This window comes from Micropterus salmoides, unplaced genomic scaffold (assembly GCF_014851395.1).
Source record: "Micropterus salmoides isolate LMB-PRFRI ecotype aquatic unplaced genomic scaffold, ASM1485139v1 Ms_hic_scaffold_2, whole genome shotgun sequence".
NCBI lineage: Eukaryota > Metazoa > Chordata > Actinopteri > Centrarchiformes > Centrarchidae > Micropterus > Micropterus salmoides.
The window spans coordinates 45375530-45403022 of record NW_024041150.1 but is presented as its reverse complement, the minus strand read 5'-3'; the positions used below and the strand labels follow the sequence as shown (position 1 = coordinate 45403022).

General features: G+C 41.4%; 2 non-coding genes across 2 annotated transcripts; both read right to left on the bottom strand.

The window, feature by feature from the left end:
• Positions 1–7365: 7365 nt before the first annotated feature.
• On the bottom strand, positions 7366–7439 carry trnak-uuu. Its single transcript has one exon. It is a non-coding gene; the product is annotated as a tRNA-Lys (tRNA).
• A 161-nt stretch (positions 7440–7600) lies between these two features.
• trnat-agu lies at positions 7601–7674 on the bottom strand. The gene has a single exon. It is a non-coding gene; the product is annotated as a tRNA-Thr (tRNA).
• Positions 7675–27493: the final 19819 nt, after the last annotated feature.

Here is a 27493-nt window from a genome sequence, read left to right as displayed (position 1 = left end):
TTTACTGGTGTGAGTCCAGAGAGGGAGCAACCAGTAACACCGTCAACATCACTGTCACTGGTAAGATCACACAGTTATCCAGTCAGTTTTTACTTCACTGTTACCTCATGAGGCTGTAATGTTCATCACACAGCAGAAAACTAAACACTGGATGAAACTAGGGCGGCCCCGACTAAAGACTTTCCTACAGCAGTCGTTGGTTAAAGCCATTAGTCCAGTAGTCGTTGCACATTTATGATATTAATTTAATTATTACAATATATATTTTTGGGACATCAGAAAATGATTTGAGTTCCAGAGCTGTGAAGTAACGTTATCAGTAACATTTTAGCACATTACAGAGAAAAAGAAAACCAAAATAATGAGCATTTAAAATGTATATTTTACATGTGAACTGCCTGTTAATGACTAGCAGTAATAATTCTGAATGTGTCGGAACAACTAGCGAGAAGACTGAACGTGTTCTTAATTTATTTCAGTACTTTTCCCACCTGAACCTGCCGTCATTCCTGGAGTCTGAGCCCTGGTCAGAGCTGCTGTAAATCCCCTTGGGGACATGTCCGAGTTTAAATTTATTCATATAGCAGATTTAAAAACTGGCAATGGATAAGACACATGCCCTTGGTGTGAGAGACCCGGGTTCAATCCTTCATTGTGACCCATCCATCGTGGTGTCCCTGAGCAAGACACTTAACCCGTAGTTGCTCCAGAGGTGTGCGACCTCTGATATATACAGCAATTGTAAAGCCTAGTTCACACTACATGGTTTTTCAGCGAGCTCGGTGATCGTCAGGCTGTGATCGGGGGTTAAATCAGCGGTCGCCAGTCATTATTTGTGAACTACACAATGCATTAAAATGGCTCCCCGATACATTTCTGACCTATCGCCGACGTTTGCCAGATATCTAGCATGCCAAATATCTGGCGGAGTCTGCTGACTCGACATCCACATCCAGCCAATGAGAGCAGGCAGCTGGCAGAGCAGGCAGCTACTTTTTCACCGCAAAACACTTTTTACTCCCCTCAGCTCTCTCTGTAGCTCAGACAATCCCTGCTACCTGAGTGTGCTAATCCATTCTTTCACCCAGATTTTTTGACTTTATAAGTGGTATCTTTATAAAAACAAACAACTGCTGTTTCGTGTGTAGGATTGCGTCATTTCCCGTTTCACATTTCAAGTGTTTTCTTGAAAAAACGTGGTTTGGAGACCTGTGTTGGGTGACAGAGGCGCTGTCAGCTCGTGTAGTGTGTGACCCCCTATCACCGATCAGTTACGTAGTGTGAACGCCACAACGACTTCAAGACTTCAGTCACAAGACGGCAAGTTGTGTAATGTGAACCGCACGGCCATCGGCAGACGCTGAAAATCGTGTAGTCTGCATGAACCTTTAGTCAGTTAAATTAATAAATGTAAATGTAAAAAACAACTCAATTGACCAAAGTACTTCCCAAGTTGATGATACTCAGAAGAAAACAGAAGAAAAGGCCAAAGTGTCAAAGTTCAAATCAAATTCTCAAAATCAATCCTAAAGCAGACTGGAAGCCAGTGGAACAAGGCTAAAACTGGGGTAATGTGCTCACACTTTTTAGTCCTAGTGAGAAGTCATTCTGGACTAACTGTCACCGATGGAGAGATGACTGATCCACTCGAACATATAAAGAATTATAATAGTGCAGCCGAGACGTTATAAATGCATGAGTTTCTTTTTCAAAATCATGTGCGGCAGGTAGGTCTTGACTTTAGCCGACAGTCTCAGTTGGAAGAAACTGGCTTTAACGACAGAACTAAACTGTTTATCAAATTTTAAAGCACTGTCAAGGATCACACCTAGATTCTTGGTAGATGGACAAATATACGTTCCTAAAGTACCAATAGGATCCACACAAGCACTTAAATCCCCAGGTAAACCAAACACAACATCCTCAGTCTTACTTCCGTTAAGACAGAGAAAATTCTGATACAACTCACATTTTTAGATTTATCAGGCAGTTAAGCAAGGGTTGATCTGAAGTTTTGTCGTTGGATTTTACAGGCAAATAGATTTGTATATTTGTATATCATCTGCATAAAAATGGAAGGAAATATTGTGTTTTTTAAAAATGAACCTCAAACACACAGTCAACTAAAAAAGCATGAGGCCCAATATGAACCCTTGGGGGACCCCACAAGAAAGAGTGGCAGCAGATGAAGAAAATTCACCAAGGTGAACAGAAAAACTCAGATCTGCCAAATACAATTTGAACCATTTGAGGGCTGTGCCCTTAATGCTGGCACACTGTTTGAGTCGGGATGAAAAAATGAAGTGCTTAACCTTATCAAAGCCAGCGTCCCACACAAGACGGATGAAATCAGAAGCTCTGTGATGTTTTGGCTTGATTTTTCAACACCAAAAAGCATCTGCGCTGGATAATAGCAAGTTCAGTAACACGTTTATTTTGTTATCCATCCGTCCAACATCTATGTGCGGGGTCACAGGGGGGCTGGAGCCAATCTCAGCTGACCTTGGGCGATAATTCATCACAAGGCTCTGTAAATTGTTATCCATGTTGAACTAAACGCTGTTAGTCAAGGCTGATGTCTTTTGTTTTCTTCAGGAAACTGATCATGTCAGCGAAGAACACATTGTGACTGTCAATGTGGCTGTCTGCGTCATTGTTTCACTCTGGTGTCTATTTCAGCCCCTGCAGACTAAAACACACTAATTGAGTTTTCAAACTAAACCTGTTGTTAGCTGGACTTTTGTCTCTGTGTTGAGATGGACCAGTGATCCTGCAGAGTCCTGTCCTCCCTGTGATGGAGGGACATGATGTCACTCTGCACTGTGAAACAAAGACCCCTCCCTCCAACCTCCCAGCTGGTTTCTATAAAGATGGCTCCCTCATCAGGACTGAGCCTACAGGTCACATGACCATCCGCCATGTTAACAAGTCTGATGAAGGCCTCTACAATTGTAACATCAGCGGTCATGGAGAGTCTCCATCCAGCTGGATCTCTGTCACAGGTGAGGAGGTTTCTTTGATTTCAGGACTCATTTAATCCAGAGATTCATCTGACCAGGTGGATTCTCTCTACAGAAAAACCTACAATCACAGCTCCACCCACCACTACAGCCCTGCACACATCAACTACTCTCTATGACATGACACCTTCTGCAGCCCTGCTTCCTCCATCGCCCCCTGCCTCAGCCCCCCTCAAGCTTGTGTTCAGACTGATCTACCACCTGGTGGTCTTCTGTCCCTGTTTCATCTCCACTGTCCTCATGGTGTCTTTATATCGACACAGGGCCACAGGTAACACTCTGAATCATTCCCTGACCTTTATATCACTCATCAATCAATCAATCAATCAATCAATCAATCAATCAGTCAGTCAATCAATCTCAGACTTTATTCTGGTGTTGATGATTGACAGTTGTCTCAAACAAATAAATTATCTACACTTTATTTCTAACCTACTCTGACTGCAGGAAATGACTTGACCGTCTCCATGGTGATGACCCCGCCCACTCAGGCTGAGGAAGGATTGGATGATGACTGTGATGATGTCATCCCTGCTGTCACCACAGAGCATCACTTCTGAGCTGATCCAGTGTGTTCAGTGTGTTCTGGTTCTTAATGAAGCTAAAATGTTTCAGTCATCAGCAAATAAACCTCAGATTTCCCAGAACACTTCCCTGTGGAACTCGTCATGTTCTAGTTTGACTTGTAGATGATGTTGAACTCAGGATCTCAGACTTCAGCAGCAGCGATAGTCTCACTTTAAACTCTTCTAATCTTAAACTGTAAGCAGCTGTGTGAGAGCAGTTGTCAGGATTAACTCTGTCAGGTTTAGTGAAGCCTGATCCATTAGAGAAAGACTGACTCAGGTGAACTTCATTCATGATACAGGTGTAAATGCCAGAGATGGGGACTCTTTGAGATTCTGACTCGAGTCCGACTTAAGTCACACACACAGTGACTTGAGACTCGACTTGAGACTCGTCCTCAAAAGACTTAAGACTTGACTCGGACTCGAGGTGCGGGACTCGTGAACAATGTTTATTTTTAGAAAACGTCTGATGAGCTTGCAGTTGTTCCCCTACCTACGTTATCTATAACTCACCTACGTAACACATACTACATATTTGCTGCACACAGCCACACGTGGGAGAGGACAACAAACACCAGCAGCTGCTCTGCCATTCATCATAAACCTGGGCTTTAAAACTTCATACAACAAGGCCCAAACAAAGAAGCGCTGAACGCAAAATAGGTTAGTAACCTGAAGTTAGTAAAAATGTTAGCTCAGCATCAGCCATCTAACATTATCTTTCTTCTTGTTTTAGCTATGACCTACAGAAGGTTAACTCCGACTGTTGTTCGTTATGAAAAGATGAATGAGTGTTTGTTTGCTTGCCAACCTTGTGGTGGTCGCTTAACGTAACCATTTATGTCCCGCTGGCTGCCATCATGTTAATTATTAACGTTGGTTGCAAACAGGTTACAGGTTTATTGTTGATCATATAACGTTCCACTGGGTTTGAGAGTCTGGGGCATAAGCTTTCCTAAAGTGCATTGCACATTACATGATTTTGCTCTGTGAAAAACAGGTTACAGTTACAGAATTCCTCATAGCTATGCAGTTTTATAAGACTTTTTGAGACTTTACTTGGACTAGCTGAAAGACTTGAGACTTGACTTGGACTCTTGCTCAGTGACTTGAGACTTGACTTGGACTCTAGCTCAGTGACTTGAGACTTGACTTGGACTCTAGCTCAGAGACTTGAGACTTGACTTGGACTCTAGCTCAGAGACTAGAGACTTGACTTGGACTCTTGCTCAGTGACTTGAGACTTGACTTGGACTCTAGCTCAGTGACTTGAGACTTGACTTGGACTCTAGCTCAGAGACTTGAGACTTGACTTGGACTCTAGCTCAGAGACTTGAGACTTGACTTGGACTCCCACTCAGAGACTTGAGACTTGACTTGGACTTCCACTCAGAGACTTGAGACTTGACTTGGACTCTTAGTCAGACACTTGTGAGCATCTCTCTGGTAAATGCATTGCACAAAGCTGCCGACATGTTTTTCGTCCAAATGAAAGCTTATACTTGCTCAGATTCTGGTTTGAGTTGTGTTGCTTGTTTGATTCAGATGTTGTAGAAGGATCCCTGCATTTCAATAAATAAAAATAAATAATGTAACAGCAAATGATCTTTTGTTTGTGTTTGGCTCAGGAAATTAAAGAGATTTGACTAGGGGATGGTTCAGGTGAGCTGTGGCTTCCCGCTGTCCCTATATTCCTTCCCGACGCCAGTTGATATGTTATTTATTTATTTTTTAATTATTATTTTCATTAATATTGTTTTCATTATTGCATTAATCATCATTTTTATTAATGTCCGTACCTCTGCCACCTTTACTGTTTTGCTTTTCTGTGTTTAGCTTTTCTCTCTCTTTCTGCCCGCCTCCCTACAGGTCCCAGTTAAAAAGTCATGGTCCTCATATGATCCATATCATATGAGGACCATGTAGAAGACCGAGCATTGTTTGTATGTTGCAGGGTAGCTACTAGTAATATATTTTAGCATAATTTGTTAAAATGTAGTTAATTTGTAATTTTGTTTGAACGTTATGTCTTTACCTCACAGTGCATTAAGGGCAGGGGTGTTGATGGTGCACTGGATAAGACGCATGCCATTGGTGTGAAAGACCTGGGTTCGAATCCACTCTGAGACACCAATGTATCCCTGAGCAAGACACTTAAAACCAAGTTGCTTGTGCGACCTCTGACATGTATAGCAATTGTGAATGAAGAGTGTGTAAATACTTCTCAAATAAAGCCACAAAACATTTCTGTCTACAAATGACACAGTGTGCACTCACTGGATTTGAGTTTCATTAATAGAACAACCTAACCTTAAATTGAAAAGTATTTGTCTCATATTCTTAATGTTTGCATCTGCCAGCTCATTAGCACCAATTAACCTGCACACATCCTCGATGACTAATTTTTAATTTCAGAGAAACAGTCTAGTTGTAACCAAGGTATAAATGGCAGATGTACCAAAGTAGATTATTAGAGTAGAGAGTAAACATACAGTTTTAAAAAGAAATGTGAAAATTGCTTTCAAACACTTTTCAAATCCAAGTTACAAAGTGCTGTACAGCAGAAACAAATACAGCTCTATACTTAAAAAAATACAAATGAATCAACAGCAATAACAGCAACAAAACAAAGTTTATTAAAACACCATAGGATAAAAGTGAGACTTAAGAAAGCACTTAAAAGAAGCCCCTGCCTAGCAGGCTGAAAAAGTACTGCTGTAGTTCTTGTGTTGTGTTGTAGTAAACAGGGATAATGCTGCAGGTGGATTTCAGTGGAAAGATTCCTAAAACCACAGCAGACATGTTTTACTTCCTACAGTGCGCTGGTCCATGGTGGTTCTGCTGAAGGAAGCAGGACTGCTCCCAATCACATCGTAGTAGTACCCATAATGAATGTCTTTCTGTCACAGCTCATGTTTAAAGCTGCAGTCTGTCTGGATTCAAAACCTCTGAACCTGCAGAGCTCTCAGCTCCGGCATCATAACAGCTGCTTAGAATCCCTCTGCAGGAGAAGCACCTAGGGGACCTGATCATCTGGATCCACCTGGATCTATCCTGATCCAAGGTGGAAGTACAGAATCCCAGCTTCTCACCTTAGAAACACGTCCATGTTCTGGTGCTCTCTGATGCTTGCGTCACATTCAACTTGCTAACCTGTGGCACTGAACACCTGCAAAGGTGCTGCTACACCTGAGAGCAGACCTTTCAGTGATTTCAAATGACACATCAGATCAGAATTATGAACATGAAATAAAACCAGAGTTTACTGCAAGTGGACTTGAAGCTAGATCTTTGAGGCGGAAGGCAAGAACACTAACCATTAGTCCACAGAGAACACAAGGACAGGGTTCATCGTCATATTCACACCACTCAGAAGTCCAGAGTGTTTATGTTGAAAAAAAATCTTTCTTCCACAGCAGGACTTGAACCCAGAACACCTGTCGCAGAGGATATTCATTCCTTGGTGAAGCTGCTATAACAGGAAGCAGTTGGTTTCTGGATACCAAGGCCAGCATTTCTACCAATTATTGTTGGGTAAAATAGGTCTCAACCGCAATAGCACTAGTTTGTCTTCCATGGTTTAGAGAATGTAGAGCAGGCTGTGGTGAGATCACCAGGACAGAAGTCAGTAAGGACCAGTACATCAAAGGACAGATTTTGGAAACACTGAGCTGATTCAGTCAGAGGATATTTAAGTGAACTTACTAAAAGAGGGAGCAATTTCCTGTTTTCAGATTTGAATAGGTAGAGGCTCCCATGGACACATTAAGTTGTAAAGGCACTGCTGGGATCTGAACGCAGGATCACCTGTTTAAAAGACAGGCGCTTTCACCGACTAAGCCACAGCACCTGCCGCAGGCAACTATGCTACCTGTTTCAGGTGGTCTGGTTTTGGAATCAAGTCTTAGGATTGCCACATTCTACTTGCTCACTCGCGTTTTCTTGAAGCTGCATTAGGTTAATCTGGTTTTTGTCCTTGGGAAGTCGTTATCGTTATTAAAAGCTCCAGTTAGGCACCGCTGGGATTTGAACCCAGGATCTCCTGTTTACTAGACAGGCACTTTGACCAACTAAGCCACGGCGCCACACGCTGTGAGCTTTTGGAAGACTTTCATTTGAATGTTTCAATGAAATCAAATGGGCTTGTTAACATCTTGCAGTCCTTTTTCAGTAAAATCAAAGCAAAGAAAAACAGACTTACTCATCACCTCTGGGATGGCATGCGGTAGCGGAAAAGCCAACACGGTTGAGGCCTCTGGAGCCACAAGAGGAGAGAGGGATGAGCTGGGACTAGCGAGGTCAAGGGACAAAGTGGCACTAGTCCTGTTTGACAAGAGGGACTTTGCAGTGGACCAACAAGTTCAGATTCAGTTAACAGACGCGTATCATCTGACATATATAGCAATTTTAAGTCACTAAATGAATAAATGTAAATGTAACCCAATGGAGCGTTAACGGACGTGTAACGCTGTGAGGTGGGAGTGTCGGCAGGGATTTGCTGAGCGGACGCGGGAGGGTTTAAGGCTTAAGACTTCCGCATTTTCTGCCCCTCCCCTCGCCACACTGACATCAGCGTTTGATGTCTGCAGTATTCACCTCTGCACCATTTGTCTGTTCACTGGTAAGGAGATTGTCTAAATATGTATGTTGTTGAAATCTATGTTGGTGCGCTGTTTTACAGTAAGTTGATTGCTCCTCTCCCTCTTCTGTCCTGCCTCTCACTGAATTGCCTCCTAATTGAGTTGCCTCTTAGTGATAGTTCGGCTGCTCCTTAGTGTTGATAGATTCATTTTTAGCTGGACTTGTGTTTATGCCTTGTACTTCTGACTGTGCTACTCTTTATTAATTTTCATTTATGCGTTGCTGTCTTTGCTTTAATAGTTTTCTTTTTGAATTAACCTTTGCTTGGTTTGGATTAACAGTCTGTTTTGGTTTACCTAATAATTTGTTTTGGATGAATTTGCTTGGTTTGAAGTTATTATTTGCCTGAATTAAGTTTTGTTTTGATTGAATTAATATTTTTCTTTGTTTGAATTGTTTTGGTTTGGGTGCTCCATGTCAGAAGTGTTTCTGCAAATGGCTGCTTTTTAAGAGATTTCAGATACATCATAATTTAAAATAAAAAATATATTTATATGTGAATGAAACACTGTCTCAGTCCCTCCCTCCCTAAGTAAAACTAACCTGTGTGCTTTCTCAGTGGTGCTGTGTGGTCAACTTTAGTTTATACTTCCTGAGGTGAAATTCCCTGGTGGGTGTGTGTGTGTCGGATGATATTGAAAATACATCCTAATAATCCTTGATCAATTCCCACTCAGTGCCGCCACATGTGTGTCAGCCAGTCTGCACTGTGAGCTCCAGGCCTCCAAGTTAAAAACTGTTGAGACCAGTTTAGAAATGAAAGCTACTGTATTGAGCCCAATGTGTCAGTGTCTGACTCAGCCAGAGCTGCATCAGAGAGAGAGATCACCCAAAGTGTAAAAAACAACTACAGATAAAATCAAACTGGTCAAAAGTATTCTGTTGGGATTTTTGTGATGTCAATTTGTTATGGAAATAAAGTGAGCTAGGTATCAGGTGTGATGAAGAACTCCTCAGAGACTCATGAAGACTTACATAAAATGTTTGTTGAGCCCAGCGAAGGAAAACGGTAACAGCAGACAGTGTAGTACCAAACAAGACTTCCTGTCTGTGGATATTTACAGTGCTTTACCTTTCCCACATTTTGTTACGTTACAGCCTCACTCCAAAATGGATGAAATGTATTTTCCTCAATATTCTACAAACAATAGCCCATAATGACAGCGTGAAAGAAGTTTGTTTGAAATCTTTGCAAATGTATTAAAAATAAAATACAAAACAAAAGTACTTTTTTGAAGCACCTTTGGCACCAATTACAGCCTCAAGTCATTTTGAGTATGATGCTACAAGCTTGGCACAGCTATTTTTGGCAGTTTCTTCTTTGCAGGACCTCTCAAGCTCCATCAGGTTGGATGGGGAGCTTCAGTGCACAGCCATTTTCATTCTCTCCAGATATTGGGTCAGGGTCAAGTCTGGGCTGTGGCTGGGCCACTCAAGGACATTCACAGAGTTGTCCTGTAGTCACTCCTTTGTTATCTTGGCTGTGTGCTTAGAGTTATTGTCCTGGTGGAAGATGAACCTTTGCACCAGTCTGAGGTCCAGTTCGCTCTGGAGCAGGTTTGTCAAGGATGTCTCTGCACATTGCTGCATTCATCTTTCCATCGGGTTCTTGGTCACCTCCCGGACTAAGGCCCCTCTCCCCCGATCACTCATTTTGGCCAGGCAACCAGCTCTAGAAAGAGTCCTTGTGGTTCCAAACTTCTTCCATTTTACGGATGATGGAGGCCACTGTGCTCACTGGGACCTTCAATGCTGTGAAATGTTTCTGTTCCCTTCCCCACATCTGTGCCTCGATACGATCTTGTCTCTGAGGTCCACAGACAGCACCTTGGACTTCCTGGTTTGGTCTGTGCTCTGACATGCACTGTGGGACCTTATATACACAGGTGTGCCTTTCTAAATCATGTCCACTCATCTGAATTGAATCACAGGTGGACTCCAATCAAGTTGTAGAAACATCTCAAGGATAATCAGTGGAAACAGGATGTACCTGAGCTCACGGCAAAGGCTTGTACTTACGTACATCTGCTTTTTTTATTTTTTATTTTTTGCAAAGATTTCAAACAAACATCATTCACGTTGTCATTATGCGGTATTTTTTGTAGAATTTTCCCCTCAAAACATGTGTGAAGACTCGGTTGGATATTGGTTCAAATCAAGACACTGTTCAACTATGTTGACACTTTGGGTCATTCAAGCCACATGCAAAGTTGTGTCTTTGTCTTATATTTCCAGACGACAACATTCCAACAACAAGTAAACAAGCAGAGCATCGTGTTGGAGAGCCTCAAACGCCAGATTTACACATTCACACCCACAGAAACAATAAATGTTGAATATATGAAACATGTGGTAGAAAGAGATCTGTGACAGATGAGCTGATCATTTTACTGCTTCATCAGGTTCTGGTTTCTTGTCTGTATGTTTTATATGTATCCAGCCAACAGCTAATCTAACAGCAGCTAAGCAAACCAGAACAAAACCATTGATACCAGTCCGTAGTAAAGTCTGTAGTTTCCCTCCACTACGTTGTGCAGTGGATAAGACACATGCACGCTGTTGGACCCTGAAGATCAAAGTGCATATTAGTCAGGAAATGAGTGAACAGTGGAACAGCCTCCATTTACTCTTCTATATCTTCTATATTCCTCATGTTTGACTCTCAGAATCAACATGGAATAAACTGCAGCTACAACATGGCACACAGACACACTGACCTCCACAAACTCACCTGAAACCTGCAGCTGAATGATTCTGATTGGCTCAGTCTTTGTTCTATTTCTTGGACCACCTGCTGCAACTCGACACTCGTATGTTCCAGCGTCGTTGCTGTTCACGTTCTTCAGAATTAAAGACACGTCTCCGTCCTTAAGCTCTCTGTCCACCAGCTGCACCCGGCCTGCAAAGGATGGATGCTGGTGGGTTGGATCTGAGTGTCCATCTCTGTTAAAGAGGACGTACTCTGGCTCCAGCTCAGGTCTGGTCCACTCTACAGCTCTGATGGAGGCTTCACCAGTCTGACATGCCAGAATTACATCATCTCCAGGTTTCACTCGTACCACATCTAAAAACAATAAAAACATCCAGACAGAAAAAGTAATTACATTTCAAAAGGACTCCACGCAGCCCCAACGGGCCCCACCTGTATTCATAAAGCACCACTCAATATTACAAAGTGTGCCTGATGTCGCCTCTGTTGTTAAACCATTTCTTACTCTATTATGAGTGTTGCAAGAGCCCTTTTCAAGCCCAGGGACTCTGACAGTGACAGTTGAGCTGCTGAGAGAAGTTCAGTCTATATTGTGACATCAAACTGAATGTTTGAGGGAAAATGGCTAATTGGGCCCAAATTGGACATTTTCACTTAGGGGTGTACTCACTGTTGTTGCCAGTGGTTTAGACATTTATGGCTGTGTGATGTGTTATTTTGAGAGGACAGCAAATTTACACTGTTACACAAGTTGTACACTCACTACTTTACATTGTAGCAAAGTGTCATTTCTTCATTGTTGTCACATGAAAAGAGATAATTTAATCTTTACTAAAACGTGAGGAGTGTTCTCACTTTTATGAGATGCTGTATATGTCAAAACAGGAACTAATGCATGAAAATTGCAGGAGATGAAGAGGGACAGACAGCATTTGGACAAGCCAGCACACATCATCATTTGTAACATGACACAACAAAAGAACCACAATTCCTCCCCAGCTGCCTGCATCAACAACAGATCTGCCAGCTACATTCTTCCTTTACAGACTGGTAATGTAAATGGGCATAATATAGCTTCACCTGGTTTTAGGGGGTTTGCAGCCCTCTCAGAAGCCCTACTTTCTGTGTCTATGCTCAAAGGGGAAACTAATTAAAACATAATAATAATAACGTTATCTATGTAGCACTTATCCAGTGGTGGACAACAACTAATTACATTAATTCAAGTACTGTACTTAGGTCCAAATTAGAGGTATTTGTACATTTTCTTCATGCTGACTGGGGAAAACCTCTAAACCTGAAGGTTGAGGTAGGGCGGTGACTTGACGTGCAAAAAACGTGTTCAGCAGAGAGATGTTTCATTAACTGCATAATTCTATTCAAGGCACTGATCATTGGATTTAACAAAAATATAAATCAAAAGTGTGTCTATAAGTGCATCGTTTGATCTGATCACTTTCACAGAAGATGTCTGTAAAACAACACAGGGACGGAAACAAAGGAAACAAAGGAAACAACGATGTAAAGTGTTTCAGCAGGTCAGCCTGTTGCTTCAACGTCTTCAAAACCACCGTTTGTTATTGTTTCATTCAGCCAATCACAACACTGCTCAACCCTATGCAAATAACAGAGCATATACAGTGGGGGAAAAAAGTATTTGACCCCTTGCTGATTTTGCAGGTTTGCCACTTATAAAGAATGCAACAATCTACAATTTTAATCATATGTACATTCTAACAGTGAAAGAAAATTCCAGAAAATCACATCATATGAATTTATAAAAATTGATAACCATCTGATGAGGAAAAACAAGTATATGACCCCCTACCAAACAGCAAGTATTCTGGCTCCTACAAGCCAGTTAGTCTTTCTTTAAGACACAGCCCCAATCCCAACCAATTATCTACATCAAATACACCTGCCTCACCACGTTACCTGTATAAAAGACACCTGTCAACACCCAAACAACCAGCATCCAACATCACCACCATGGGCAAGACCAAAGAGCTTTCTACGGACATCAGGGACAAGACTGTTGATCTGCACAAGGCTGGGATGGGCTACAAGAGAATCGGAAAGCAACTTGGAGAGAAAAGATCAACTGTCGGTGCAGTTATCAGGAAATGGAAGAAGCACCACACCACCGCCAACCTCCCTCGGTCTGGGCCTCCACACAAGATCTCGCCTCGTGGGGTGTCCCTGATCATGCGAACGGTGAGGAATCATCCCAAAACCACAAGGGGGGAACTGATGAATCAACTGAAGGCAGCTGGGACCACAGTTACAAAAGAAACGGTTGGTAACACACTACGCCGTCATGGATTGAAATCCTGCAGCGCACGCAAGGTCCCCCTGCTCAAGAAGAAACATGTACAGGCCCGCATGAAGTTCGCCATTCACCACCTGGACGACTCAGAAGAGGCCTGGAAGAAGGTGATGTGGTCAGATGAGACCAAAAAGAACTTTTTGGCCTCAACTCAACTCGTCGTGTTTGGAGGGCAAAGAACACCGAGTACAACCCAAAGAACACCATCCCCACCGTCAAGCATGGTGGTGGCAACGTCATGCTTTGGGGGTGCTTTTCAGCCAAGGGGACGAGACAACTCCATCGTATTGAGGGGAGGATGGACGGGGCCATGTATCGTGGAATTCTGGACCAACATCTCCTTCCCTCAGTGAGAGAGCTGAAGATGGGTCGAGGATGGATGTTTCAGCACGACAACGACCCTAAGCACACCGCCAAAGCAACAAAAGAGTGGCTGAAGAAGCACATCAAGGTTCTGGAGTGGCCTAGCCAGTCTCCAGACCTGAATCCAATTGAAAATCTTTGGAGGGAGCTTAAAATTCGAGTTGCCAGGCGACAACCTCGGAACCTGAATGATTTGGAGGCTGTCTGCAGGGAGGAGTGGGCCAACATCCCTGCCGAAATGTGCACAAACCTTGTCACCAACTATAAAAACCGTTTGACATCTGTGCTGGCCAATAATGGCTTTTCTACAAAATATTAACATGCTGTTTGTCCAGGGGGTCAAATACTTGTTTTTCCTCATCAGATGGTTATCAATTTTAATAAATTCATATGATGTGATTTTCTGGAATTTTCTTTGGGATTCTGTCTTTCACTGTTAGAATGTAAATATGATTAAAATTATAGATCGTTGCATTCTTTGTAAGTGGGCAAACCTGCAAAATCAGCAAGGGGTCAAATACTTATTTCCCCCACTGTATATGCATGTCAAGTTCCTCTGATATAATTTTTAAAAAGCCTGTCTGTGGGTGCTAGGCCAGATCTGAACTGTGGCCTTTGTGTCCAGGTGATCTGTAACTCTACAGTTGGTCTTGGTCCACAATGTGAACTGATTCCAACCTGCTCTCGTGTGAACGTGTGTCCGTGCACCCAGCTGTTGCTTGGCCAGAACTGATATAAATAATAATTTCTTCCACACAAATGAAATGCTGTCAATGTCGGTTGTTGTTAAATATCTGCTGAAGTTAAGCCGCAGTTTAGTTTGGCTTCAGTGCTAGTTTAGAATCATTTGCTAAAATGAAGAATTCAAGTCAGAATTGGTTTGAGTTTTCTATTAGAAATACAGAAAACGTTAAAAAAAGTTACGTATTTTTTCACTGGATTCTGTGTATGAGGAAAATCATTCTGTAGACCAGGTGTATCAGTCTGAGGATGAAGAGTCACAGTTGTAAACTTTAAGGTCTCATTGGTTTCTTTGACTGCTCTGAGAATGTTTCCCCTAACCACTAATGATACTCAAAACCCAAACTGTGTATAATCTGCAAGTTCTAGCTTGTATGAATACTTTTACGTTGGCATACTAAAACCATTATTTAGTTTAAATATGGAGAGTAAAACTATGTGGAAGCACCACAAGAGTTGCCTTGGATACACTCCAGTAGAAGATGCATCCTAATTTGAAGACTTTAGTAACTAAGTGCAATTATTAACCGTAAAGCCTGTATCAGTGTCACTGCAGTAGGACATCATATTTATCATTTAGCAGTCACTTTTTATCCAAAGCAACTTACAATTGTTATATCTCACAGTGGGGAATTGAACCTGGGTCTCTCACACCAAATGCAGTGGCAAATGCACCTTGATATATATAGCTGTTGTTGCTCATGTCTGTAACCCTAAACTAAAAGAGGAAAACACACACAAAAAAAATAATAAAAAAATACATAAAACAGTATTAAATTTATGACATTAACTTTTCACTTACTGAGTCATGAATGTGACAAACTGAGTTGTTTTTATAAAAAAAATCATTTTGTCTCGTGATTGTGATGTATGTTTTAAGTTTAATTATATATTATACAGTTTATTATTAATGTTACACCTCACCCTTTGGTGGCAACATGGGGCGAACAACACCCCAACACTGACCCAAACTTAACACACAAACACCTTTACAACAACAAAATCAAGGGTATTTACTAACATCACAAGACGATAAATTAAGAACACCAAAAACACAAAAACGCCCCAGCTGAGAGGCAACAAGACCAGCAGTCCCAAATCAAGAAGCCTCTCCTGACACTTGCACAGCAGCTTTTAAAGCCCGCCTTCCAAGGCCAGGTGGACCTTATTTGGTAATTAGCTGGAGCACTCCCAGAACTGAAGGACAGACATGGACACAGCACAGGGAAACACATACAGCCGTAATATTAACGTTTTATTATATATTATAGAGTTTATTATTTAAGTTTTATTATATATTATATAGAGATACAGAGTTGATTTATCCAGCAGTCATTGGTTCATCACAGGACTATGATTATTGATTGGAGAAAATAATTAAGAACTAAAATGTGAGCGTGCTCTGTTATAAGTTCGTATGTCTTACAGGTTTTATATTTTTTTGATTGATTGATTGATTGATTGTGAGGTCAGTGAATGATTCAGTGTTACCTGCGGCCCTGCGTCGATATAAAGACACCATGAGGACAGTGGAGATGCAGTACGGACAGAAGACCACCAGGTGGCAGACCAGTCTGAACACAAGCAGGAGGCGGGGCTGAACAGACAGCACAGGAGAGGAGAAGGATGAAAACACATAACTGTGCTATGTTGTTTTGAACTGTGCTGGATGTTTTTGGGTGTAGTAATAAAACTAATTAATATATTAATTATGTCCAGTCATGAGGTATCTTCAATGTCTCATGTGCTTTCAGTCCATTTACAAACTGTTTCTCCACTGAGTTTAAATATGGAACAATGCAGGTTTTTACTGAAAGAGAAAACACAAAGACAGAATAAATGTACCACTGAGCTGGCAGAGGGAGGTAGTCGTCATCAGACGTGTGATCAGATGAGGGTTCAGAGGAAAAGAAACTTCATCTCTCTCTCATCTTGTTTCCTCTCTCCTCACATCTTCTGTAGGACTGAGACACAAGAAAAGGGAAACGTGGATGCAATGAAGAGAATTGGCATAGAAGTGTTCTGATAACTTGTTGTGTTTGCAAAGTGAAATTGTGAAATCCGTCACAGTCTGAGAGGTGTAACATTAAACATGTTTGGTGTCATACAACAGCGGACTGTGAATCTGCTTATATTCTCTCCAGGAGACGACGTATATACTTGTATGTACATATTTTGCAAACATATAATTTGTAATATGGTTATAACGGTTAGTTTGTTAATCAAATACATGTTAATTCCACAATCTGACTTAAGAGCAAATGAAGCAATTTGCAACGCTCACCACTAGAAGTCACTAAAACTTACACTCTGAACCTTTAAAGGGGCTATATGTAAGTTTTTCAATGAAATTACTCATTAATTAATCAAATTTTCATTGCCTTATTGTCAGTGGGCTCAAAACTCACTTAGAAATGAAGCACACGCCTGTTTTCTCCGTTGCTTGCATCAGCCACTATTCTGCTTTTAATGTGGGGACACCGGGTCGGATTCAGCTCTGTGCGCTCTCTCAGACTAGAACGACAACACGGCAGCTAACGACATGCAGTCAGACCTCACGTAAGGATACAAAACAACAATAAAGGTTTATGTGCTGAAGCCCATCAGACCAAACAGGTTCAGATGATGTTGAGTAAGAATTAAGTGAGCATTAGTAAAGCTGGAGAAACACAGAGAAAGTCACTAAAGTTATCCAGTGCAAAGTTGTATCGCTCTCCACATTACTTTAACAACTAACGTGACCCATGTTACTATCCTGTGTACCACAGGAAAGTGTGAAAGCAGCAGGCGAGCTAATGATGTAGCACGTCAGCTACAGTGCCTTGCGAAAGTATTCGTCCCCTTGAACTTTTCGACCTTTTGCCACATTTCAGGCTTCAAACATAAAGATATAAAACTGTAATTTTTTGTGAAGAATTATGAAGTGGAACGAAATTTATTGGATATTTCAAACCTTTTTAACAAAATTATTCAGCCCCTTTACTTTCAGTGCAGCAAACTCTCTCCAGAAGTTCAGTGAGGATCTCTGAATGATCCAATGTTGACCTAAATGACTAATGATGATAAATAGAATCCACCTGTGTGAAATCAAGTCTCCGTATAAATGCACCTGCTCTGTGATAGTCTCAGAGGTCCGTTTAAAGCGCAGAGAGCATCATGAAGAACAAGGAACACACCAGGCAGGTCCGAGACACTGTTGTGGAGAAGTTTAAAGCTGGATTTGGATACAAAAAGATTTCCCAAGCTTTAAACATCCCAAGGAGCACTGTGCAAGCGATAATATTGAAATGGAAGGAGTATCAGACCACTGCAAATCTCCGAAGACCCGGCCGTCCCTCTAAACTTTCAGCTCATACAAGGAGAAGACTGATCAGAGATGCAGCCAAGAGGCCCATGATCACTCTGGATGAACTGCAGAGATCTACAGCTGAGGTGGGAGACTCTGTCCATAGGACAACAATCAGTCGTATACTGCACAAATCTGGCCTTTATGGAAGAGTGGCAAGAAGAAAGCCATTTCTTAAAGATATCCATAAAAAGTCTCGTTTAAAGTTTGCCACAAGCCACCTGGGAGACACACCAAACATGTGGAAGAAGGTGCTCTGGTCAGATGAAACCAAAATCGAACTATTTGGCAACAATGCAAAACACAGCTCATCCATCACCCTGAACACACCATCCCCACTGTCAAACATGGTGGTGGCAGCATCATGGTTTGGGCCTGCTTTTCTTCAGCAGGGACAGGGAAGATGGTTAAAATTGATGGGAAGATGGATGGAGCCAAATACAGGACCATTCTGGAAGAAAACCTGATGGAGTCTGCAAAAGACCTGAGACTGGGACGGAGATTTGTCTTCCAACAAGACAATGATCCACAACATAAAGCAAAATCTACACTGGAATGGTTCACAAATAAACATATCCAGGTGTTAGAATGGCCAAGTCAAAGTCCAGACCTGAATCCAATCGAGAATCTGTGGAAAGAACTGAAAACTTGTTGTTGGTTCTTCACAAATGTCTGCAATGTGGCAAAAGGTTGAAAAGTTCAAGGGGGCCGAACGGGCCTGCTGGTAATGTCACATAACGTGATTGGCTGTATGTTTGTATGATGATGTGGCCGATGGTGATTGGCTGCATGTCATAGTGTTTACGGATACTAGTTTTAGGTGAATTAACGTTATGCCGCCACACACCTGGTCGCAATCTTAAAACCGCACCGATATTGAGCCATGAAAACTCCATAATGCCCCTTTAAGATTTAATTTAAAATGGTATTTTGACACACATTTCGACTAAAAAATCCAATTTGAAAATTGCAGTAGGCCATACTGCAATTTTGACAAAATTCGATTAATTGTTCAGCCCTAATTAATATATTAATATTATTATTATACTAATTATTACAGCAAGTAAAACCTGTTTCAGTGTTCACAGGGGAATCTGACTGCTCTTCATTATGTTGAGTCTGCGGCTGCAGTTTAGTTTGGTTCTTCTCAGCTATCTGCACTGAAGAGAGGTGAGTGTCGGTGAGCCACAGAACCAGAACACGTCTGATTTTCCATCCGACAGCTTTGTGAAACCCACAGAACCACAGGAGACAAACAAGAACGAGACCAAAGTTTATTGATCCTGCAGAGAAAAAAGTTGTCGTGGCAACAAGAAGGAAAAAACATTAATAAAAAATAAATAACAGTAAGGTTAGTTATTACATTAACCACGAAACAACTTAGTTATCATTAGATTCTGTTCAGTAGAAATATATGAATGAAAATACAATGAAACAGGTAACATGTTGCTGCTGAAACACTTACAGAGCTTTAAAGGTGTGTAAAATTTCTCAGGTTCTGTTGACAGAAATGTAACACAAAGATCCAAACTATGTTTTCAGTGGTGTATAAAGACCTTACATAATGAACTGTTATTTTTTATTACTTTAGAATGAGACATTTACATCTACATACACCACAGGTTCCCTTACATGGACGTCACCATGTTTCTACGGTAGCCCAAACGGACAAACTGCTCTACAGAGCGTGTTTCGCCACTACGTAAGAAGAAGATGAAGTAGTAGTAGTAGTAGTAGTAGTATAAGAAGTCGACTCGTTTATTAGAAGTAAGAAGGGACGTGAAATTTGGACAAATGGAGGACCACTAATATTATTTAGTACAAGAGCCGACAGAGCGCGTCGACCACCGTAGCTTCTCCTGCTCGCTTGGAAATGGAGGGGTGAGCGTTGACTGATGGTGCGTTCATGTTGTGTCGGAAAACACAGGACTTTTTCCCCTCCTTACCTCTTTGGAAAAAGAGGAATAAATATACATGGGACATAAAGAAGTTTACAGAACAAAAACTTGCCAGGGTTAGTCTATACTAGATAGAAAGATATTAAAAGAGGACAATGTGTTGAAAGTTTTCTCAGCCTTTGTGTCGTTGGATACAGAAATAAAATTGGTATAATGTACATCCTCATGGAGGAGAGGTTTTTACTGCTTGATTTTACATTTATGAATGTGGAAATCTGCCCAAGAATTAATAGAAAATGGGACCATTAGAGGAGCAAGTGAATGCACCGTGACCAGTCACCACTAGATGCCACTAAAACGTACAACCTTTAAATATATATATAGTAAGTATTTTAACAATTAATCTGTTTTATTTTTTTCATGTCTGATATTTCAGTTAAAAACACAAATGTTAAATCATTCTCTAAACCTGAGCTGTCTCTTTGTAGCTGCCTGAGTCTAATTTATCTTTAACAGTGAAACATAATAAATGGATGTGCTGAGGTGTGAGGGGCTCTGGGGACCAGTTCCAGGCCAGCTGGACATCAGTGGTTGGACTGGTGTGAAGGTGTGAAGGTCTACCTCAGTGAAGAGTAGACGACCTCTGGCTCTGCTGGAAACTCTGAACACACAAACACAAACAGTTCAAACAACATGAGAAACTGTTGGAGACAAAGAAACTCCATCACCAGACAACAACTCTGCTTCACTCAGTTCTCAGGAACTAACAAGAGTTTCAAACTAGTGATTCACTGAATCAGGTCGCACCACTAAAACATCTCAGTGAGTGAGTGGGAAAAATCAGATTAAACTAAGCTAACTAACAGTACTTGGTGATTTAGTTTTTATTAGCAGCATGTTTTGTAATTTGAGGTATGTTGTGTTTATTATGAAATGTAATTTAAAGTTCTTCTACATCGTTTTTAGAAAACAGATCAATGTTACATGTTTGGCCGATTCCGATTTTCTTTCTTTCTTTCTAGGAACTATAACTGACAGCATACAGAAACATTTTTCGCCAAGACACCGGCCCCTTTCGCTTTGACCTGTTTTCTCAAAGACATCCCTCCGACGCCTCACTGCCCAGGGCAGAGCGCTGCAGGTTTCAGAGGCAGCTGCGATGTCTGACAGCGGGATGAGAGGCTAGTACACCACTGCCCCCCTTGTCGAACCTCCTTGTGGAGCCGTGTTTGTACTATACGCAGTTGTTGGCAAAGGAGGGATGGTCAGTTCTTTCATTGCAGCTGGTTGTTTTCTGTTGTTTGGGGCAGCAGTAGCTCAGTCTAAAGACCTGCGTGGGACTATTTTTCTTGATCCCGCTCCCGCTGATTTTATGACCATTACCGCCCATCCCCGCAACATGTGTATCTACTCCCGCCCGCAAACATTGTGACAGGCAGAGTAAAAAAAAGGGCACAAATGTTTGGGCTATGCTAAACACCTGTGTGACGGAAACCAGCGAGGCTGTGCAGTGAGTAAACCTCACTCCCGATACGTTAGGAGACTGGCAACTGACATCAGAGACCACAGTGTTTAGCTCCCTCGTCAGTGTGTCCACCACCCATACCCGAGGTCGCCGATTCGAGTTAGGTACGTTCTCGGGAATTTTCGTTTGCTGACTCCTTATCAGTGCTACTGCAGTACCCGCAGTATATTTTTTAACCTCCCGCTCCCGCGCGATTTCTGTTCCGCTGGTTCGAATCCAGCTCGGGCCACAGATGCAGTGTGAGTCTATCAGATATGGATTTAGTAATCCACAGGATCAGCAAACATGTGCGGATCAGGGCCAAGGTCACACCACATGGATCGCAGTTGGCAGATGGGCGGCGGTGTCAGGGTCGGTGGGTACGCAAAGCAGGTGAGAGCCCAAATGCATGACACTGGAGCGATGAGATTCAGTTCAAGGGTATTAAATCCAGGAGATAAGACAAACAGGCATGAACAAAGACTCACGGGTACAGGGAACTGGTACATCAACAAAAAAAAAAGAACGGGTAATGCAGCAACTTGCATAACATACGACAATCGACTGAGCATAAATGTGACAATGACCGAACAGGGAATGAACAGAAACACCATTTATACACTGGGAGGAGGTACACAGGTGAGGGACATGAGGCCTACGAGACACAGGCAGGCAGAGAGAGAGCAGGGAAAACAGAGAGACTGGTATGCAGAGTGATAACTGGAAGAACAGACATGACACAGGTTACTGAACACATAACAGATCAGAAGAATAAAAAATAAACTAATAAAGACACAAGCAGACAGATCACCAAGAACTACAACCAACAATGAAATGGATTAAAGAGAACACAGAGCAGACAAGGGCAATATAACAAAGTACACAGACCAAATGTAAACACTAAGACATGAAGACACAGAACTAGGAGCTAAGACGCAGGGCTAAATCTATAATACATGAGAGACAGGTACAAAGTGAGCTAAAAAGAAAACACAAGACCGGGGCCCTGTTTCAGAAAGCAGGTTCAACAAACTCTGAGTGTAAACCTGAACTCTGGGTTGAAGAACTCTGAGCTGTGAAACTCAGAGTTTTCCGTTTCAGAAAGGCCGATCAGAATAAGTTCAATCAACTCTGAGTATGTTGAGCCTGCTGGAAGCGCGTGCGTGGGGGTGAAAAAAGCCATCATCAATTGAGCTCCGATTCTACGATTCACCATGGCAACGGGTAAATAAAGGCAGAGCCTCCATTTTAATCGGGTGGAGCTAGAAATATGAACACGTGCCAACGCGGACCATGATTGGCTCTAAATCGTAGGAGTGGAGGATCGATACGTCAACAACGATACATTTTATAGAGCATTGTTCATTCATCATTTAGCAGACTGGAATTTCCTTAATGAATTTTGTCATTCATTCAGCCTGTTATTCATTTTAAATAGCTAAAGGCCTGTTTATTCAGCTGTAACCTGACGGGACTAAATGCCTGTGACAATAACGGAAGATGAAAATAATACTGTTTAGGCTCCTGATGGACCTGTGATCGTAAAGTGACAGTCCGACTCAGTAGGTCTATTAATCAACCGCTTATCTTGCGTACAGGGTTGTGTCAGTAATAAATATGACTAACAATAATCCCTTCTCTAATTCTAAAAACACACGGCCCCTGTACCCGTCACTGTTTTGTCTTAACCTTTATTGTTATTTTGTATCTTTACGTGGAGCCTGTGTTTTGCTGTGAGTCGGTTGTAGTGTGTCCTTCAAAGAACGTTTCGTTCATTTGACCTAATCTTGTTTGTGACTCAACGGGTTGTCTCTGTGAGTGATTCGTTCATTTTCACACATGCGTGAAGGATCTTGGGCTCTTAAGTTCACTCGTCACACGGCAGCTGCGTGGGCTCCGTGAGCACAGGAAACAGAATTGATTAGTTCACGACTCTCAACTGTGAGTCTGTTTGAGTCGTTCATCTGTCACGTGACAGCTACTGTGGAGCAGGAATGAACGACTCGTTCAGCGCTCACATGGGTCCTCAGTCTTTCGTTCACTCTGCAGGCTGAGTGACTGCCAGCGCCGGAGAATGAGAGGCAGGTCGGCTGTCACTAATGTCACTGGACTGACATTATATAGCTATTTTGTTAATTATGTGACATTTTATAAAGCATTACGTTATTACAGCGCAGCGATGTTGTGCTAAGTTATAGTTTTAACACAGCCGCACTGTAACTTTAGTCCTGCTAGTGTTTACAGCTAACAGCTGATGAGAGTTGTTCTGGGTCCACGTCAGAGCCCTGACAGGGATCTACCTGGAGCCGAATTACAGGTGAAACTCGAAAAATTAGCATATCATGCAAAAGTTCATTTATTTCAGTAATTCAACTTAAAAGGTGAAACTAATATATTATATAGACTCATTACATGCAAAGTGAGATATTTCAAGCCTTCATTTGATATAATTTTGATGATTATTTCATACAGTTTATGTAAACCCCAAATTCAAAATCTCAGAAAATTAGAATATTACATGAAGTCAATAGAAAAAGGATTTTAAATACAGAAATGTCAGCCCTCTGAAAAGTATAATCATGCATAGTACATCAGTACTTGGTTTGGGACCCTTTTGCATGAATTACTGCCTCAGTGCAGCGTGGCATGGATGCCATCAGCCTGTAGCACTGCTGAGGTGTTATGGAAGACCAGGATGCTTCAATAGCAGCCTTCAGCTCTTCTGCATTGTTCGTTCTCATGTCTTTCATCTTTCTCTTGGCAATGCCCCGTAGATTTTCTATGGGGTTCAGGTCAGGCGAGTTTGCTGGCCAATCAAGCACAGTAATCCCATGGTCATTGAACCAGGTTTTGGTACTTTTGGCAGTGTGGGCGGGTGCCAAGTCCTGCTGGAAAATGAAGTCAGCATCTCCATAAAGCTCGTCTGCTGAAGGAAGCTTGAAGTGCTCTAAAATGTCCTGGTAGACGGCTGCGCTGACTCTGGACTTAATAAAGCACAGTGGACCAACACCAGCAGATGACATGGCTCCTTCACACTGGACTTCAAGCTTCTTGGATTGTGTGCCTCTCCATTATTCCTCCAGACTCTGGGACCTTGGTTTCCAAATGAGATGCAAAATTTGCTCTCATCAGAAAAGAGGACTTTGGACCACTGAGAAACAGACCAGTTCTTTTTTTCTTTAGCCCAGGAAGACGCTTCTGACGTTGTTTGTTGTTCAGGAGCAGCTTGACAAGAGGAATACGACATTTGAAGCCCATGTCCAGGACCCGTCTGTGTTCCCTTCCACTTAACTTTCTGTTAATGTGCCTTGATACAGCACTTTGAGAACATCCAACTTCTTTTGCAATTGCCTTTTGAGGCTTTCCCTCCTTGTGGAGGGTGTCAATGATGATTTTCTGCACATTTGTCAGGTCAGCAGTCTTCCCCATGATTGTGAATTCCACTGAACCAGACTGAGAGACCAATTAAAGGCTCAGGAACCCTTTGCAGGTGTTTTGGATTAATTAGCTGATTAGAGTGTGACACTTTGAGCCTACAATACTGAACCTTTTCACAATATTCTAATTTTCTGAGATTTTGAATTTGGGGTTTTCATAAGCTGTATGCAATAATCATCAAAGTTATATAAAATAAAGGCTTGAAATATCTCACTTTGCATGTAATGAGTCTATATAATATATTAGTTTCACCTTTTAAGTTGAATTACTGAAATAAATGAACTTTTGCACGATTTGCTAATTTTTCTATTTTGTTTCACCTGTACCTCAGAAGTAGTCTCCTCTCCAAAACAAACAGACCCGGTTATTAAAACATTAAAATACAGCCATGTAGCAAAGTTAGCGTTAGCTCTGTAAACAGCTAACAGCTGATCCGGGTCCGCCACAGAACGCAACGTAACTTTTCCTTTTTATTTACCAACAGAGCCGTGCTGTTGTTTCACAGCTCCTGGCTGGTGAAGGTGTTCCTTTCTCTGTGCTGGAGTTCTTGGTGGCTTGATCCAGATTATTATTAAATTGGTTGAATTTTAATAAGAGTGTGTTTATTCATATAGTGTATCAATCAATGTATTTACTGCAAATCTGATATTAATATTTTACTCATGGATAGGGACGATTGGCTGCTGTATGAATGAGCACTTCAGAGATAATGATAGTAATTATATACATAAGCCTTTATGTGGCTGGTCTGGTTGTATACTACTCAGGAAAGATTGTGAAAATGGAAGGATTTAGCCGGAGTAGTGGTGATTACATATTTCTGTGGTTTTTACATGGTTTTAATTTGGTTGTGGGCCCAGGGGGGTTTATATAATGATGAGATTCAGTAATCAAGAGGTTAATTTGTGCATTATACTTTGTCAAATAAAGCAAGCCAGGCAGCCTTCCGTGTTTGAGAACAGCACTGTTTTTTAATCGCCCACTAGAGGGCTGCAGCGCCGCCATAACCAGCCTAGTTCAAATGAACGAAATGGAATGACTGAAAAAAAGATTAGTTCATTTTAATGAACGAAATTCGAATGAACGACTCTGTCAAAAGACTCGAACTTGCCATCACTAGGCGTTAGCTGCCGTGTTGTCGCTGTGGTGCGAGAGAGGCTCGGGAGCGTGCACAGAGCCGAACTCGACCTGGAGACAACACATTAAAAGCACAATAGTGTCTGATGCAAGCAATGGAGAAAACAGGCGTGTGCTTTATTTCTAATTGAGTTTTGAGCTCGTTGACTATAAGACAATGAAAATTTGATTAATTTCATTGAAAAACCTTACATATAGCCCATTTAATATATTTATTGCTGCTTGCACTACTAGTACTGCAAAACATGTAATAATACATGTAGGAAAAAATGTTTGTAGGTATTATAAATGGCAGCAGTGCGTTGACAGCTGAAAAGACCAAAAATAACTGGAAAGTACCACAAAGCTTCTCGCTTCTGGGAAAACAAGTTCACACATTTCAGCACAAGGCAGAAAATAGACACATCATCAGTTAAAACTGACCACACTATAGTGAGAAACCACCAGCGTCAGGTCAGAACCCAGTTCATAGGAATCAACATGAGGAAGTTGCTGCTGTTGTTTGAGGTATAACAAAAGATGCAGATGCACAATCAAGTATCTTTGGTCTGCTGAGTCTGTCTTCTCTTACATTAAAACAAATAAATCAACAATAATTTTGAGTAAAACACAACAGGAAAACAATTTCCACATATTTAGATATATTGTATGTGAGCACAATGTCCAGAGATATGTAAATCTGCACATTTATAATTTATTAATGTAAATTTTAATTTTTTAATTAACAATCCTGCACTGAAACATGTGTAGAGCCACGTTCAGCTGAAGTGTTTTTAAAAAACAGTAAACTGGATGACCACAGAGCAGTGGCGCCCCTAGAAAATGTTCCTAGGGGTGGCCAGATGGGGCCAGTGGAAATCCTGGGGTGGCGCACTAAAACCAAAAACCATGACTGGATTTTAGGAATTCTATTCTGCAGTATAGATTAGTTGAAAACTATGTAAAAATATGAATTAAGGAATCACAGACTGATATACTTTGGTTTCTTATTTTACAGTTAATGTTACTAATTGTCTAATGTCCATAGACTAAAACCAGTTCAGTTAACATTTGGATTTCCATAAAAATCCTGTTTAATGTGTTATCATGTGTAATTGTTCTTCAAATGCACAAGTTTTCCTTTTCCTTAAAAAGACAAATATAGCTTTTAGGAGTGCACTGACTGCAAAGAACAAAACATTTACTGGGGACAAGCCTACTCAAGATATATAGAAAGACAAATATATTTTTCTTTCATATTAGACTATATCATAACAATTTAATTGAAATATAATATGTGTCTGTATAGAGTTGTGTAATTATTTATACCATGCCATTTCATTAGTTCGGTGTTATTCTTGCTACAAACAACCAGATAGTTATTCCTGAAAAATCCCATTTTTTGAACCACAGATATGACCAGTGTCATATTTATATGTAAAAATTGGTGGCGTACAAACCATTTCAAAACACAGATACCAGTAAAACAGCAATACTGTCTCTTGCTACTGTGTCAACAAACAGCCTGGCTCCACAAAACACTTAACGAGAGAGAGAGAGAGAGAGAGAGAGAGAGAGAGAGAGAGAGAGAGAGGGGGGGGGGGGGGGGTGCATTGACAGTGACATTGACAGTTATAGTACCACAAACCACAAACCAGGCTCAGAACAAAGGAGCCTCAGCAGTGAGCTCAACACCACTGAAGTCAACAGCGACGCGCACATACAAAGTTTTAGGGATCCAGATTCTTTCTATGCGCCGCTTTCCATAGAGATCCTGATATCCAAACGGAAAGAGTGGCTCGGCACCTTTCATACAGCGAT